Genomic DNA, 19,347 nt, shown 5'->3' on the forward strand with positions numbered 1-19,347 from the left:
TGACAGTTTTATTATGTTCTTTCTAATCATTATGACGTTTACTTTTGTACATTTTATTTTTCTCTATTGCACTGGTTAAAACTTCCAGTAAAATATTGGGCAGAAGTGATGGTTAGGGGCATCACGGTTCCAGTCTTGATGCCAGGGGGTGTATTAGTTGAAGTACTCAAGAGAACCAGAACCAGTAGCATATATGCATAGATAGATAGATAGATAGATAGATAGATGATAGATAGAGGATTTAGAATAGGAATTGGCTCATGTATAGAGTATGAGAAACCCCAGGATTTGCCATCTGTAAGCTGGAGAACCAGGAAAGCCAGTGGAGTAATTCAGTCTGAGTCTGAAGGTCAACGGTGTGAGTCCCAGTCTGAGTCTGAAGGCTCGAGAACCAGGAGCTCTGAAGTCAAGGGCAAAACAGCTCAAGCAGACAGAGCAAATTTGCCTTTATTCCACATTTTTGTTCTATTCAGGCCCCAGTCAATTGGATGATGCCCTTCAGCATTGGTGAGGGAGATCTTCTTTACTTAGTCTATTGATTCAAATCCTAAACTCTTCTGGAGACACCCTCACAGACACACCAAGAAATACTATTTCACCAGCTATTTGGGTATCCCTTAGCCCAGTCAACTTGACACTAAAGTTAACCATCACAGAGACAAAACTCCACTAATTCATCATTGAATATGATTTTGCTCTAACTTTTTGTCTTTATACACTTAAAGATGTGTTTACTTGCCTCCAAGTTGAAACTGAATTATCCCCACATGTTTAGCTTTTGCGTACTTCTCTTTCTTTGCGTGTGGGGTGGGCTTGTTGACTCACTTCTAATTAATACAATATGGCAGAAGGGACTTGGAGACCAGGCTGTAAAATGTGGTTTTTGCTCTCTAATGGAGTACTTGTTCCAGAGGAGGCCAGCTGCCATGCTGTGATATGCTTTATGGAGGGATCCACATGTCGAGAAGCTGAGGCCTCCAGCCACCAGCCAGAAAGGAACTAAGACCTGCCCAAACCCACCTGAGTAGCACTGAAGAGGATCCTCCCGCTGTGGTGAAGCCTTGAGATGGCTGTGGTACTGGGCTTACAGCATGACCACAGCCTTAGGAGAGACCCTAAACCAAACCACCCAGTAAACCTTCTTCCAGATTCCTGACCCTTAGAAATTATGTGAGAAAATGAATGTTTGTTGTTTCAAGCTGGACACTTGGGAGAAATTTATAAGGCAGCAAGAGATAACTAATACAAGGAAATTCCCTCTTTTCCTAGCTTTCTAAGATTTTTATTTATTTATTTTTAAAACTATTTATTTATTTATTTGGCTGCACCGGGTCTTAGTTGTGGCATGTGGGATCTTTGTTGCCATTTGTGGGATCTTTAGTTGCGGCATGCGGAACCTAGTTCCCTGACCAGGGATCGAACCTGGGCACCCCCTGCATTGGGAGTGCAGAGTCTTAACCACTGGACCACCAGGGAAGTCCTTCTAAGATTTTTAATCATAAGTGGCATTTAATTTCTCCTTTTTTCCCCTGCATCTATTGATTTAGAAGTTTATCATTTCTATTTAAGGAATATCAAATCTGAACTATAAGAAAGGAAGAGCAAATAATTAATCAGGTGTAAATATTTAAAGATTATTTTATTTTAATGATAAGTGGTCTCTTAATGAGTGCAATGTAGAAATAAGATTAAGAAGACATATCTATGTTTTACTTTTGTTTATATGTGTATATCATTTCTATAAATATCTTTATTTAAAAACAAAATAAAACATTGTAGATAATAATGGTATAGATTGCAAAAGCTAGATAATACTAAATTAATTACTATGTTGAAACTTTCAGGAAAATATCAGGAAGCTTAAATATTTTCCTTTCCAGCACATTAAGAGATGAGAGTATATTTTGCTTGTGGGTAAGGCTAATAAAGATTGCTTTGGGACAAGCAGTATATTCCTTATTGTGTAGAAGGTATACCTAAACCTGTTTGCTTTACAACTCATTGCAGTATTTGAGAGCTCATTTAATCTCTCTTTAAGAATGAGTCTATGCCTTTAATTGACTGTGTCCATGTCTGGCATAATGACGTTTCACTTTACCTATTTATGTATTTGCTACATGTGGTTACTTTGATTTTAAGTTACAGGCACCTTGTAGTATACATCTATATTTCTCGAAGTTCCATGGACACAGAGAATGGAATGTTGGTTGCCAGTGGATGGGAGTGGGGAAAATGGGGATTTGTTGTTCAATGGGTATAAGTTTCAGTTTTGTTAGATGAGTACATTCTAGAGATCTGCTACACAACACATTACTTATAGTTAACAGTATGGTACTGTACACTTAAAAATTAGTTATGAGGGTAGATCTCATGTTATGTACTTTTAAACACCCCCCGCCGCACACACACAGATAAAAAACAAAGGGGAACAGGAACTTTTGATGGTGATGGCTATGTTAATTGTCTTCATTGTGGTGATGGTATCAGGGCTGTATACACATGTCCAAACTCATCAAATCATATACATTAAATATGTGCAGATTTTGGTTATTGATTACATCAGTAAAGGTGTTAAAATATTCCTTGGAGTTCTAAAGGAATTTAAATATTGGCTAATATGCTACAAAGAAGCATGAGAAATTCTGAACAATTAAATATAGATATTAGCTAGCTGAACTTACTGAATCAGAAGGTATCTAGGATAGTCATCACTTTGAGTTCCAATACTAGATTTGCAACTCTAAGTCTTCACCAAAAAAAAAAGTAGATATTCTTTCTCATATGACAAACTCACTTTTGAAATTCTGTAACCTGTACAGCTAGATATATTCTTAATTGTTAAATTTAAAAGATATAGCTATTTAACACATCTATTTTTGTGTTATAAAATACAAATTCTAGATGTTCATAATTTTGTTTAAATGTCAACTTTCCAATTAAGCAAATAACCAATATTATTGGATGGCTTTTCTACTGAACCTGTGGGTAATATTTGTTTTGTTTTGTTTTTTAAAGCTATTTTCTGAAGAACAAATATAAGGTAATTATACAAAGGGAAACTCAACTCCCACAAATCAATGAGGAAACAATGAAAATAGAAAAATAGGTGAAGGGTGAGAACAAATCATTCAAAACATGAGAGGAAATTAAAGCTTCTCCTAAGCATGTGAAGCGTATTCCAACCTCACAAAAATACAGCATTACTTTTGAGACAATGGTGGAAAGAGACTGGAAGGTACAATGAATAAATTAGTATTGCACACTGGAGAAGGGGACACTTTATATTTTGATGGCACAACTGCAAGAATGTTACCTTTGGTTACTTGGGAGATAGAAAATCTACTCCATGACCCTGTGGATGTAAGAAGAATTACAGGCAGAATTTTAAAAATGTTAATTGGCTTCTTTTAGTTGGGAAAGATAAGATACTGCAAAAGAAATATGAGATAAAGTATTAGCTTTCCTTTTCAAGAAAAATTTCAATAACTTATTGAATTGGAAAATAAAATTGTTTCTCATTTCCAACATTTCTAGGCAGCAAAAATTTCTCAAAGTAAGAAAGGCCTCAGGGCAAAAACTCAAATCTAGGGAGTGGTTTAAGACCATGGGAATTTTAGGATGGTGTTTCACACACCCTCTCATTAAAAGGTAACTTAGTGTGCAGGAATAAATAACTGAATGAAGAGTTTTTGTATCTATATTTATTTATCTTGAAAGCAAGCATGAGGTTTCTGGACCACATATCATGTTTATTATTGCTTCCAGCAATAACTGTGCCTGTTCCTCCTACCTCAATCCCTCCCTTGGTAGGCCATGTGGAAAACAGATGGAGAAAAAGCCTAAAATCACAGACTGCAGAGCTGACACAAAAGTTGCCACACAGAAGCTCCGCCCCGCTTGAGAGAGGGAGAAAATCCTCCTCTTGCTATAGTAAAGGAATCCTCTCTGGGAGAATCAGGGAAGGCCTCCAAATGTTTTTTTTGTTGTTGTTGTTTTTGTTTTGAAGGGGAGGGAAAATCAGTCTAGAGCCCAACTTTCTTATCAGCTTATTTCCATTTTACAACCATGGAACTACTATACATTCATCACCACTTGAGGCCTAAGGCCCAGAACACTCTGTAGCCATATCTTTTAACAAAATGAGCACTTAAGGAAAGTATCAGATTAGGAGTAAGGGTTAATTCAGTAGTTTCTCTGCCATGCATTTCTCAGCATGCGTTTCTGAGTAGTATAACAGTAGCTGGATGGGCAAGAATGAAACTCAAGAGTGTTGAATAGGCTAGTCTATTATATCCCACAGAAACGGCAAGGAATCACCCCCACCAAGCTACCCAAGATCAAATAATAGGCCAACTTCAGCCCTAGATTATTTGAACAAATCGTTATTAATGCACAATTCTCCAACACATTTATTTCTTCAAAGGAATGGATTTTGAAGAGAAAAAACATGGGACAGAGACGGATGGAATAGAAAATAAATACAAATGTAAGCTGTTTTGCTAATTGCTTTATAACCACAACAAACTAGTACAGAGAATGCCCTGTAATAAATGTTTACAACAAGTAAATGCCCTGTATATCTTTTTTTAAATGCCCTGTATTTATATTTAATAAATAAATATAGATCTCACTGTAGGACTCCAGCTTGCAAGGCATGCTTACCATTTAGGCATTCTTTAAGCCAGATTGTCAGGAATTTTTTTCTGAAAGCCTTGACCATTAAGAAACAGAAAAATGGTGTCCCTGAAGTTCTGCCCTTTGTTTCTCATGCTATGGCTTATGTCAAGGCTTCCATTTATTTGCCACCCCATGGGCTATTCTGATTACTGTTACCAACAGGGGAGAGGCCGGAGCAGTTGGTTTGTCTGATACAGCACTTATCAAGGCTGTAGTTGCAGCAGAGCTCAGAGCAGTAGTGTGAGACCACCCAGCAGTGTGGACCTCAGCCAGGTCCCCCGGGGTCTTGGATTCAATGAACTAAGTAAATTCCATTAATTTTCAGAGTTTACATGAGAAAACCAGGTGGCTTAACCTGTCCACCTGGCTCAAGGCATTAATCCAAATACAGCAAAGCTATTTTAATAATTTGCACAGACTTCACCTTGACCTACAAGGAGGAAGTCTAAGCACAAGTCTATCATCCAGAACAAACCTGGCCAGTGAGTTGAAGCTGACCTGAATGCCTTCAAGGTAGAGATACTGTCATTTATCACTTCAGTTAAAGTTAGGGCCAAATTTCATATCACCCCTTCTAATGAAATAACTCCCATTTAGATAAAACTGCTCACAGAGTATGACATGTTTTCTTAAATACTTGTTTCTGATAAGGACGCCTAGGTACAAATCCAGCTCGTTCCAAAGACTAGAATAGCTACGGCACATGTTATAGAGTTTCACCTTGACTAATATTTCTGAGACAGGCCCATGACTTCAGGGGAACCCCAACTTGAAGGTCCCCAAACAGCCAATGACTTTGGTTTTGCGTCAGCCATTGGGGTGGGAGATAAAGTGTTCCCCCAAAGGGATTGGGATGACTTTCTTATGTAAAGACAAAATAACTGCTGAGACAGAAGAACTGAATTCTTTAGTACACTGTGAAATAAAATTCATTTTTTATGCCAAGTCAAGAAAAAGTTAAACCTAAAAAATTTTCTCTGCCCTTTGGCTTCCTCTCTCCCCCCACTGTGCATTGTGTGTCTGCATTATGCATTGACCAAACCTCCCCCATCAGCAGGAATACCTGCTCAACCATAAAGAACAACATTCTCCCAGCATCTACAAGACAACTCCTTAAAGATAACATTCCTTATTGATCTTATAAGGGGTCACATGGTGCTTAGATCTGGATTATGTAGTAAACTGTCAATAATATGTCATTTGATCTATAGCCTTCTGTCTCAAAACCTATATAACTGTGCCTTGACTTCTAACAGGTGGAAAAGTTCTCAGAGCTTTCTGAGATGCTCTTGCTGGGTTATAATTATCAAATTTGGTTTCAATAAAAATTTTCATTTCTTTCTTAGATCAATTGATTAATTTTTTGTTGACAATACCAAGTCCATTTGGACAATACCAAGTCCAACCAACACATTTGTTTTATTCTACTTTTTTTTTTTTTAAGTTGTTTTCCACCTTATGAGCCATGGAGTGCACCCCCAAATGGATATTCAGGCTGTGGAGTCACCAGGTCTCTACAGGTCAAGCATTTAATTTCAACACGAGCCCAGTAGCAAGTTTTTAAAAAGAGGCATAGCTCGTGGCCACATCCAACACTCCAAAAAGGTACATCTGGCTGAAATTTAGAGGCATCTGTGTCGTATTCTAACACACCCACTGGTGGCAAAGAGCAGGACAGTTTGTCCCAATAAAGTACTTCCTTACCTGCAGATTTTCCCAGTTGGGATGACCCACTCAGGCACTGTGAGTTGGGAATTACAAGCGTATGGCATACATCAATTTCCACCAGACATCCATAAATGGAAGAAACAAAACAACACAAACTCCTTTTAATCTCATGTGTTGTCTTCAATATACTTTTACTCAAACCCTAGCTGTCTAGTCAGCTTTTCAAAGATTAAAATCACAAGGCTGTTATCTCCCAGGTGGGAGTCTGGGAATGCAGGAGTGGACCTGCAGCAGAGATTAGGTGGCAGAAATGGCTAGATAACTAATAAGCACCTCCTGTATAGCACAGGGAACTCTACTCAGTACTCTGTAATGGCCTATATGGGAAAAGAATCTGAAAAAGAATGAACATATGTATATGTATAACTGGTTCACTGTGCTGTACACCTGAAACTTACACAACATTGTAAGTCAACTATACTCCAATAAAAATTAATTAAAAAAAGAAATGGATGGACAGGTTGTGTCTTTTTTTCCTCTCTGGTTTCTAGCTACATGATTTACTTCTTCCCCCGGATATGTCCCACAATCTAGGAAGTGCCTACGGCTCAAGAGTTGTCTCTTTTAGCCCCCTCCCATGCCAGCATGGTTCTACCTTACTTTTCTCAGCATCTTGGGCCATCCTTATGTTTAGAACCATTTTCCCCCATGGGACTAAGTACTTAGGTTTCTGTGTCCAACAGAGCTGTAACTTCAAATCTCTCCAAATATCTGGTTCCAATCTCTAGCCTCCTTGACATTCCTCAGCATATTCAGAAAGTGCAATAGTGCTGGTTCCTTGGTGAAGGTTGGCCTCAGCGCCATCTTGAATTTTAAGGCAGTTGAGGTCAGAGCAGCTGGCACTGAGAAATTACTGGGACCAGAGAAGTTATCTCACCAGTAGGCATAACTCATGTACATTCAGGGTCGAGAAGCATAGAGGCTGCTCTACCCACCGCCTTACTCAGCTTTGAGCACTAATTAAATCTTTCTTACGCACCTGGAGGAGAGAGCAACACACACCTAATGTGGTTGGCACATCCAAGGCCTGGCTTTGGGGATTCTTGAACCCTTTCTCCCTCACAGGAAAGAACAACACAATTGTGTAGTGTTCTTATCTTCTCAGAGCCCTACACTAAGCTTTGGGGACTCCCAGACTCTCTCCCTTTCCTTCTAGAGGAGAGACCAAAAAACTAAAGCATCTTTTAGATTGCTTGTTGCAACCTTACGTCCCAGTACCTGGCTAACAATCATCTTCCCAGTTTCTCCTTAATAGGTCACAACGTACAGAAACAGTTCGAGCAACATATGCGTTACCAATTTCCATCTCCACATGCCTGTGAAGCCCCTTCCTCTTCCAGAAAATTGTTTTTCACAGGATTTCATTTTCATCAAGTATTAGATTTGATTTTTAATATCTATACTTATTTATTTTGTTTTGAAAGCAAACACATACACACACAGATAAAGTTCAAACTCTGGTAATTTAAAAAGTGCAAAATAAAATACATTGTACAATATATTATTTTAATCTAATTATATCCAATGTTAGTGAAGATATAATAAGGTAAGCAAAATCAAAGAATAAGGTATAACATTCTCTATCCATATCATACAATTCTAGATGTCCAGCAAATAGAATGAAGTAATTCTAAGTGCAGCAGGGAGGGATTATTGTCAAGGTCAATTGATCATTGTGAAATCCAACGTTTAAAATATAATGCATTGCATTTTCCTATTGTTATAAAAATAAGAAAGGCAAAAATCTTCACATATATACATAGAAACCATTTTATAGAATACTAGCCAAATAATTAACAGTGATTTTTGGTACTAGGAAGAGGGCAAAAGGAAAATACTCGACTTTATTAATTATACTTTATACATTTCTCTACTATTTGCCATTTTAAATAAGCATCATTTATGTTCAGATTGAAAAGTAGAGAAAAAGGGAAATGACCTTGGAGGATATGGGTTATTCGGGTCAGCTGACATGGCTCTTTTTTTTGATACTCCTGTAATTACAAGCTTCTATAATTGAAAAAATATATAAAGAAACTCAAATAAATAAAGTGAAGGAAAGTAAAAATTGACTGACCACATGGTCCTTCCTTCAGATATACTGTTTCATCATATTTATTATCATTTTTCATAGACCCGAGGCTAGCTGCATGAAGTATGTCCTGCATTCCCACTCTGCGGAAGTGAGTACCAGCTTGGCTAGGACGTTGTGATACGGGCTCCATCCAACCCTTTTTCATGCAGCAGAGTCTCTGAATGAAAGATTCTTATTGGCCCAAGTCTTTCTGCTGCTTGGATTCCATCACATATGGTGATGTTAACTATCGCACCCCCAGGGACATGGCTGACTTCATTCCGTCAACAAACAGTAAGGATTTGTCAGTCACCTTGCAAGTCCCTAAAATAAAACAGTGAAGAAAGTAGATGTCTACAGCATTAGTGTGGTAGGCTGATTGATAATGGTCCCCCAAAGTGTCCATGTCCTGATCTTCAGAACCTGTGAAGGTGTTACCTTACGTGGTAAAAGGGACTTTTCAGTTGTGAATTAGTTAAGATTCTTGAGATGGAGAGATTCTCTTGGAGTATTTGGGTGGACTCAATATAATCTCAAGAGTACTTATAAGAGGGAGAAAAATAGATCAGAATTAAAAAAGAAGACGAAAAAATGGAACCAGAGGGTGAGCTTTGAGGCTGAGGAAGGAGCCAACAACGAAGGAATGAAGGCAGCCTCTGAAAGCTGAAAAACACAAGGACACAGATTCTCCCTTTAAGTCTCCGGATGGAATGCAGCCCTTCTGAGACCTTGATTTCAGACTTCTGACTCTAGAACTATAAGATAATAAATTAGTGTTGTAAGACACTAAGTTTTGTAACTTGTTACATTGGCCATAGGAAACTAATACAGTTAGGAAGAGTTACCAATTAAAGAAACAAATTATATTCATTTTGATCTGCTTCAAATCATGACCACATTTAATTTTATTGAGGATTGTCATTAAGTTTCTCAGAAACATGTGAAAAATAGATAGGAATAAGACAGGAATATGTAAAGTAAGGCACATTGGGGGGCTATCATCACAGTGCTCCAAGTATTCTTACTGCCTTGTATGAGGAAGATGGAGTTTATGATTTAGACATGGGGAAATTGTGATGAATCTAATTTAAGCAGTGGAGGAGGTTAGGGAGAGAGAGATGTCAGGAATACTTCCAGGTTTCTATTTTTAAGAACCAGATGCACAGTGGCACCATTTATCAATGTGGAAGAATATGGTTTCAGAAATTTCAAATTTGAATCATCTGTTAGATATGAAAATTCTATTGTTACCATTAAAGAGTCTTTCCTTGACTTTATTTCTTTATTTATTTGCAAGAGTTATTGGTTTATTGTATTATTCTCCCTACTTCTCTATGTTGAACAATTTTTTTTCTATTTTTCACATGAAAATCTTAAGTCATACGATATCCCTACTTAAAAAATAAAAGCTTTCCATTTTTTTTCTTTGTACACAGAATAAAATGTGAACACACTGCAGTGGCATACATGTCCTTATCTGATCTTGACCTAGCCTTCCACCTCATCTTAAACCCAACTCCTTTTCTCTCTCCGTGGAGAACCACACTGCCCTCTTCTCAGTCTTGAAAACTGGCCAGTCTCTTTCTGGCCTCAGATCTCTCTGCCACATTGTTTCCTCTGTTTCAGAATTTCTCTTTCTTCCAGCTCCCTTCACACCCACTCCCCACCCGGTATCTAACTGACTCTCCAAATGACCTTCCCTTTGCCCACTTTCAGTGTTGCTTAAAAATAGCAGTGGTGGATAACAGTGTGAATGGAATACTATCACCTTGGAAAAAATTATTTTCTGATACATGCTACCACATAGTTGAACTTTGGAAATATTATGCTAAGTAAAATAAGCCAGACAGGAAAAGACAAATATCATATGATTCCACTTACAGGAGGTACATAGAAACTGAAAGTAGAAAAGTGGTTACCAAGGGCTGGGGAGGAGAGGGAGGATGGAATGGGGAATTATTGTTTCACGGATACAGTTTCAGTTTGGATGATGAAAAAGTTTTTCCTGATGGTTGCACAACTGTGAATATAATTAATGACACTGAAGTGTACACTTACTAAATATAACCTATGTACATTTTACCACAATTTAAAAACTCTTAAAAAAATCACAGACATTTGTTTTGTAATTTTCTCTCTCAGCAACATTTTCTCCTTATTAAATTTATCATTGGTTTATTAAAATATTTAGAAAAAGATTCCTCAGAATCAATCTTTTATTTTTACAGCATTTTGGGTATAAGTTCTACTATCTGACCCAAGAGGCCATTCCAAAAAAACGGCCAAAGAGTGGAAGACATTCTCTTCAAATATAAAAAAAAAAAAATTAGTGTGGATGCCAGAGCATCAGTTCTATCAACAATAGAAATTGTATGTAAGTGATGTAATTGATTATTCTGCCATGGCTAAAATGCTCTACTATATATTATAGGTCAGAACTTGATGTTTTATTTTGTATTTTATTCTGAGTGGAATGGAGGTGATAAAATAATTAATTCTCACTAATTCAAAAACTTATTGGAGTGATGTTCTCTTAAATCCCCCTCTTCCTCTGAAGAAAGTCTAGAAGAAGAAGCCAGATACTAAAAAGTACTTTTCTCACACATATAAGTAAATATCTAGGTCTTTTGACTTTGTTAGAGTAATTCTGACTGTTGTGGGTTAAATGACCAGTTGTCATCTACATAGTTCCCAGGACCTTGCAATCAGGATTTAGAGTGATGCACAAATTAAACTCCGATCGGTAACTTATCTGAGCATGAGATGAGGCACGTCAGCAGTGGTAAGGCTGGAAAAGGGACAGATCTATGTGAAACATATCAGCACGTCAGTTTCCGTTTGAACTTGTTTCTATTTGGCTACAATTTAGACATTTTATTAGGCCCTGACTCTCCTTATGACTGGCTCTGTATCAGAATCTTCAATCTCCTGCACACAGGAGCCTGGCAGGTCGACTCTCCTTGTCCGTGGAATATGTATTGCTGTGTCTGATCATTAGTGAACAGAGCTTTGGTCCCCAGAGTTACAACCTGCAAGAAGCCTGTGGATGTGTTTGTTCAGCTAATGCAACATTAAAACATAAAAGTTAATAATTTAGGATGGACACACACTCTCCATTTTTCACATTTTCCACTGTTCCTTGTGTGTGACATCCGGCTGCTTCACTCTTTTATGTAACCTGTCTGGGTCACAGAGACGTGCAATTTTGCAACCCCTGGACTACTTCTTCTGCCAATTAACAGAGCTTTTCTCCCAATTACATTATGTGGTTAAAGCACCTTGAGAGCAATGTACTCTTCGCTTTACTTTTTTATACCCTTTTCTTCACACCTTCTCCCTCTCTGTTGCTTTAAATAACATTTAAACAGTAAACATTTGTTAAATGATTGATGTCAATATTGATTTCTCCCTTACCTCTAAGATGTCCTGACTACATACAGAAAAAAATGTGAAACTCAATTGATGTGAAGAGAAAAATTCTGCCAAGTTCCTTCCAGAATCGTGGAGCCTACACTCACAGATATCACTTTTGTCTCTTGAAACTTTTCTTGAAATAAATCTGGTTATCCCCAAGCAGAAAAACTTTTCTGTTTCTAAGTATTGATATTCTATTTATTTATAGTTTTTTTGTCATGTTATTAACCATAAGTAGAATTAATTTTACTATGGTGCAAAAGATGGTTATCTGATGTAAATTCAATTTAGCATATAAGAAAGTTTATTTTGTTTTTGTTTTTTACTCAGTCCTGTAAGTTTAACAAAATAGTTATTAAGAATTATAAAAGTTTAAAATCATAAAAATATAATACCATATGATATCACTTACATATGGAATCTAAAATATGACACAAATGAACTTATCTACGAAACAGAAACAGACTCACAGACACAGAGAACAGACTTGTGGTTGTCAAGGGGGAGTGGGGTTGGGGGAGGGATGGATTGGGAGTTTGGGATTAGCAGTTGCTAATGGATGGATAAACAGCAGATGGATAAACAACAAGGTCCTACTGTAGAGCACAGGGAACTATATTCAATATCCTGGGATAAACCATAATGGAAAAGAATATGAAAAAGAATGTGTATATATGTATAACCGAATCTCTTTGTTGTACAGCAGAAATTAACACAACATTGTAAATCAACTGTACTTCAACAAAATAAATTTTTAAAAAATTATAAAAATATAAATATACCACAGAATATATGATTTATTAGCAACTACCTTAAGCATACATACAATAGACAAAAATATATATTAAATAGCATAATTACTGTATGACTTTAGTATTGAGAAGTCTTCTGGACCTATACACAAATGGAATAGCAATATCTATATCAAATTATTAATATGTGGTCTTTATTATGATACTGTTTCCAAAAATTATTTTATAAGTTTTGTTATTGATATTTAGGATTCCAACACCTTATATTTATTTTTATTTATCTTTTTTATGGACTTTGTTGGAAGATGTGGTTTAGACATAAAGAACATTACAATCAGCCTCTAATACTGAACCACAGAATTAGGTAGACAGCCCATCCATATGATTACTACATACATGGGAACACCAAAATTGTGTGTTACTTTTGTGGGAATATTTGCAAATGTCTTTGCTGGGATAAAAAAATTAGGGTACATATTATAACATCAACTATTTTGTGTGTTAAATAAAAAATGTTCATAGGAAAGCTATGAAGAGTCTTTGAATGATCCAATGTCCTCTTGTAATATTATTATATTATTTTAAAATATTATTAAGGCTTTCTTACTGTAAAGATACTAATCACCTGCTCCTGCACCTGAGTTCCTGTCTTGTGTTCCCACTGGTATTTACACATGCTTCTTACGTATCTTAGCACATTTTATTTTGACTGCACATATTTTTCCTTCATCTTTGTCATGAGTTCCTGGAGGTCAAAGACCACTCGTTACTCACCTTTGGATATCAACAGCTACCAACTCTACGATGTTGTAGGAACACATACAGGAAAGTGAGAGTTAAGTGGGGGTGTACTGTTTCACTGAGTTGGGCTCCATTTGAGTGACAGCAACTCTCTGAAGTCTACACCGTGTGAAATGAACTCTCCTCATGCGGGCATCTCCACCCCTGTTTAGAGAGCTGACCTGTGATATATTTCCATGAGTCCTCTTAGAGGAACCACTTATTCTCAATTACTGATATTTTCTCCCATGTAGAGGAACATCTATTCTCTCTGCTGCTTCCCTCCTCCTCACTCTTCTTTCAGGGAGAGAGGTCATTGTTGGGTTATTTTGCGTTTTTTACAGAGAACCACGTGTCTCAGTTACTCCATTCTGTGAGGCTTCCTGCTTGCAGAGAGCAGGTCCTCTGATTTGCTCCCGACCAGAAGAGGCTCAGAAGTCAAGGCTCTGCCTCATTGGGAGATGCCTGGGGGTTCTCAGCATGACTGTGTCTGGGTGGGTCGTCTGTGTAATTCTACAGTTCACTACTAGAAGTCCATAATTGCCTGACACCCAGGTAGCATTCAATGTGCTCTTTTGATCTCACTTTTGTTTGTTCTCTAGTGCTTTAGGTTCTGTAGGGAAAGGTCTTCAGCGGGAGAGGCCTGCAGTTTGAGGAAGATAAGTTCAAATCAGGGGTGAAGTGTCAGTCACTTGTGTATTGATCAAGGAACTTTGAGACTTAAAAGGAGCATTGTATCAATCAAAGTGATTTGGCATGATTGAGGCTCCGGTGCTGTCAGGGAAGGGACTTTAAGGGTTGGTGGCACTGAACTAAGAAAGGCAATGAGGATTTGTTGTTAGCGTGATAGTGGTGGCTGTTTTGTTGGAAGGTTTATAGGGACCCTTATTGTGTCACTTGACAGTTTTCTCGGTCGTGTGCTTGGCTTTTAACTGTTGCAGGCTTAAACTTTAGACTTTAAGCCAGTGGACCACATGGGATTTTGATGTTAGCAGTTCCCTATACCTCATGACCCTTTTTACATGGGCCAGTGTTTATTGTTATAAAGAGAAGGCTGCATTAGGACAGAGTTAAATGGAAAGGCTCGGGAGCTTATGGTGCAGGCTACTATAGACTTGTCCTAAATGAGCAAGCACACCTGGACTCTTTTGTAAAGGATGGTGACTTTGAAGTAGTAATATTTTGATTCACACTGGCAAAAAAATCTACTTCTTTCCTTTATTATCAGCCATATCTACAGGACAGGATATGTGGCCTGAGCCACAGAACACTGGTGAGCTCCCAGGTTCAAACTGCTCAGATGACATTGACATATTGTGCTCTGCGTTCAGGAACAAGTGTGAACATTGTGTGAGATGACCTTGAATTTCTGTGGCTTGTTCATAGGCTCAAGATTCACCCCTTATGACATGGCCTGTAATTAACTGGGTTTTGCGTTGACTATACGATCTATGACCATGCGTTTGGAATTTAAAGACCCAAATTAAACCTTTTCAAAGAGTACATGGCAGGGATGCTGGTTGTCCTTATGACTCTGGGGCATAAGCTTCAGAAGCATCAATAGAAGATTCAGTTCAAGAAACCCCTGAGGATAATTCTTAAGCTAGCACAAACGTTGAGATTGCACAATGCTTGAGTGCTAGAAACACAGGACTCAAACAGAAAGTGCAAGTTAGAATTTTGAATACACAGAAAAGAAAATGAAATACGCCTCAGTTAAGACCCAGTGACTGGAGTTTGGAGTTGTCTTCATATTAAATTCCTAAACTTTAAAAGATGGCAGAAGTGGCTCTAATATATATTTTGGGTGCTAGCCTTCACTTCTACATACACGGGCATACACACCACACACACACTCAAATATCATAACGCTGGATTCTGGTTAGGTTGTGTTGACTGTCAGCATACTAACAGAGCTACAATCACTGAGCAGTGAGTCCTAGTAACGCAATATGGCATAACACAATCCCGGTGAAACAACTGCTCTAGGCTCTAGAGATTGTCTTATTTTCTGAATTCAGTGCATGTAGTGCCAGTTCTGTGACAGTCCTGTATCCTTTTATCAGTATATGTTCTTTAATAGTGAGCATCTTAGAGCCTTACCATTGGACTACCATACTACCTTACCATACAACTCCTGAAGCTCTAACTGAACCACTTCCCTATGAATTAGAGACAGGTTAGGCAGAAGCTGCAGAAAAAGAACAAACAAATCTACTTAAACATTGATAATCTTTCTAGAAAACAAATAACATTAATAAATTAGGTAGGTTACACCTTGAACTTTATATTTTTTAACTTCAAATAAATACAGAAAGAGAATTTGACTTTGCACTCAAATCCATTTGAGCTTCAATTCTCAAGAGATATTAACTTGTAGCTTTAATTTCTGCCGGAGAATTTGATAATAAGAGGTAGTTATTTCAAATGTGGGGTAACGTTTTTGGTGCATTGTATTAGAGTATCTTTGTGAAGTCATTTGATATCATTGGAGGGCTTTTGAAAGGCTACATTGAAAAATACGGCTAGAATACAATGGGAATTAAAAGAAGAAATAAAAGTTCAGCCTTGAATAGAGACTGGCCTTGTAGCTAACTTAATTAATGCACTATTATAACCCATTTCAGGCTCTTATGCTTCCCAGGAGCGTTTATAAAAGAGCAATCTTTGTTTTGGGGTCGTTTATTCTTTGTCCCAATAGACTGAATCATCCTCTTTGATCAGAGTGTTAATGGTTGAGCACAGTGGATTAAAAAGACAAAAAGCTGGGGCTTCTGGAAGAGGTACATCTTTTTTCATTTCTCGTGATTACTTCCAAGTAGAGGGAGATCCATCAATCAAAGACTCTTCAACTCTCTCTGTTCTTTTGGGTACTGACTTACCTCATTAGTGAGGATAATATGAGTTTCACAGCAGATAGGCTTCAGATCACCAGACTTGTCTGTCTGCAGAGACCATGTGCAAAAGTCTGGAACTCTGATGTTCAACATCAGCAAGCCCAGTTTTGCTGCACACCTAAGCACTACCAAAAAGTAAATAGCAAAAACTCAATGGCATTTTAGTCTGCATTTTTCTGATGATCTTTCATTTGTTTCAGAATTTGGTTATGAAAAAAGGATCAATTTTCATCATCTATTAAAATCTCGGGGCTTCCCTGGTGGCACAGTGGTTGAGAGTCTGCCTGCCAATGCAGGGGACACGGGTTCGAGCCCTGGTCTGGGAAGATCCCACATGCTGCGGAGCAACTGGGCCCGTGAGCCACAATTACTGAGCCTGCGCGTCTGGAGCCTGTGCTCCGCAACAAGAGAGGCCACAATAGTGAGAGGCCCGCGCACCGCGATGAAGAGTGGTCCCCGCTTGCCGCAACTAGAGAAAGCCCTCGCACAGAAACGAAGACCCAACACAGCCAAAAATAAATAAATAAATAAATAAATTAAAAAAAAAAAAAAATCTCAACAAATTCTAGGGAATTATTACCCTGAATTTAATTCCTTCTGTGTCACTTTTTTCACAGTAGGGTAGAGGTGTAAAAGATAAAGAACGTATACAGGTAAGAGAGATACAACGTGGAGGAAGTTAGAACATCATGCTAAAGTGTGTTATTTATGACTTTGCCTAAAGGAGGCATTTTGGGCATAAAGTCATTGAAGATTCTGATATTTGCCTCTTACAAAAAAAACTTTGTAAAAACCCAACCAAGTGTTTATTTTAGATAATTGTCTAAAATAATGGTCAAATAGTTTTCAGATTTTTAGAGATGTGCTTCCCCACAAGGAAGGCGTGTGTTGATACTCTAACAGAATGACTGTGATTCTGGTCTAGCAATAGCTTGCTGGTGGGCTAGCTGAGTCTGGTTGAAGGAAGAACAGATGTCACCACTGCCAGGCTCAGGTTTCATGATATCAGACAAGGAATTATCCTACTGATTGAGATGTTTGCCTGAAGAGTCTCAAAGTACTTTACTGTAGGGCTCACATCATCACATAACTATAAACTGATTTTTCCCATCTCATGACTCTTTAGGTTAATTGCTTTTATCCAAACAGCTTTCCTCCTTAGATTTCAGCTACAATATTGGTGTTCAATTCATTACATAACTTAATCGTAAAACAATAATTTCCCAAGTGAATGATTCTTAATGTGATACAGGTTATATAATTCCTTAAATACAAAAGTCGATAGCCACTATTCTGTTTACTACTTTACTGAAAAGACAGTACATTTTAAGTTTATTTTTTGAAGGGCAAAAATGCGGTTTAAATATTCATTGACAGCAGAAACGAAATCCAACATATACATTCTGTTCTGTGGAATACAACAAGTTTTCAGTTTTCAATTTGACAAGCCTTTGGTGAATTTGTGAATTTGACTTTAATACTCGATCTCTAGACTTACAAGGGGAAAAATTCTTAAATGAATGTGGATTGATGTTCTCTTTAGATACACATTTCTCTGAGAAAACATTGATTGATTCTACTTAAGTCTACAATTATAAGAATTATAGATTTGTGTATTATTAAAAACAGATGGTGACAAGAGAAGCTTCAAATTTATACGCTGCCTGTGTATTTGAGTTTATGTTGTGGGGAAAGCTAGTGAAAAATTATAAAAAATAGAAAATATTTTTATTTCACATTCTGTCTGCAAGTATGAAAAATCATTTTAATTCCTGCATGAATATCTTCTTCATCTGTGAGGACCATGCTAGTTTGATCTTAAGGAGGGTAAGTATCCACAGATTTCATATAAACTGAATAATCTATACAAAAATGACCATATGGCATTTAAGCATTCACATAAAAACAAAGATTCCAAAAAGTAACAAATGTAACAAACTGGATTCAACAGGACTCTTAAAAGAGCAAGAAATTTTTGACACTGTTCAATAAAAGAAAATTTAGAATCAGACGCAAGTATGATTGCAGGAATCTTAGCAGAAAATATAGAAGGAATATAGCAGAAAACAGACATGAGCAAAGACTGCCAAATGTACTTAAAGGCCAGTTACAAAGTGTTCCCTGCTTCCTAAAATCAGACCCTAATAGAAAATCCCGCCCAAATAAAATACTCACCAATCAAAGATTGTGGCTCAGATGCCACTAAATCCCACTTTTCACTGAGGTTTAGCAGATTTTTTTTTTAATGAATATTTCTCCGTTTGCTGTATGTATTTTTCCAGATGCCTAAAAATCCTGGAAACTTTACATGATTGATGTTTCTTATTTTTTTCTAGTTAGACGGTAGCTTTTTGGGAACATGGTCCACCACATCAATTATTTTAATGGTTACCTTTAATAATTTTATATATTAGAGTTAAAAGAAAATTTTCCTCTCAACTTTTTCTTCATCACTCAATTTTTGTTTCTTTCGCTTTTAGTTTTAATTCTTCTGGTGATTCTCTCTTCAACCCTAAGTAGTATGCACTCTTGAAGTAAGAATTTGTTGATGAAATATTTGGGGAATTTGCACGTTCACTTCTCATTACATAGTGTTTCTGTGGAGGTCAGATTTAATAACAATATGAAGTTGTCTTAAGTCAACTATATTCCTATTAAAAGTAATTAATTAACTAACTTTAAAAAATGGAGTTGTCCCAAGCCTAGCCCTACAGATTACTGGAGAATTTTATTTCACTTATTGTTCTGTTTGTTTTGTTTTGTTTTGTTTTGTTTACCGGTCAACCCAAATCCTCTGATCATTGTTAATGTGTTTTTCTTTGTTTTGGCAATTAGTTATCTATCTATCTATCTATCTATTGATATTTATATATATATTTTAAGTAAAAAAGACATTGAAATCCAGCTTTAAGCTGCCCTATCCCCCTTCCTACATCTTTCACTTAGGTCTCTGTGTTGCCCTGTCTCATGGTTTTCCTGCAGGCTCCCAGGCTTGTAGCTTTCAATCTCCTTCACTTTTTCTCTT

The 19,347-nt window shown here is 37.2% G+C and overlaps 1 long non-coding RNA gene across 1 annotated transcript; it reads left to right on the forward strand.

Moving 5' to 3' along the window:
• The first annotated feature begins 233 nt into the window (after positions 1 to 233).
• Positions 234 to 16,570, forward strand: LOC309660846. Its single transcript, XR_014263674.1, has 2 exons — positions 234 to 349; positions 383 to 16,570. It is a non-coding gene; the product is annotated as an uncharacterized lncRNA (long non-coding RNA).
• The last annotated feature ends 2,777 nt before the right edge of the window (positions 16,571 to 19,347 follow it).

This window comes from Balaenoptera physalus (assembly GCF_965194825.1).
Source record: "Balaenoptera physalus genome assembly, chromosome: 5".
NCBI classification, from domain to species: Eukaryota; Metazoa; Chordata; class Mammalia; order Artiodactyla; family Balaenopteridae; genus Balaenoptera; species Balaenoptera physalus.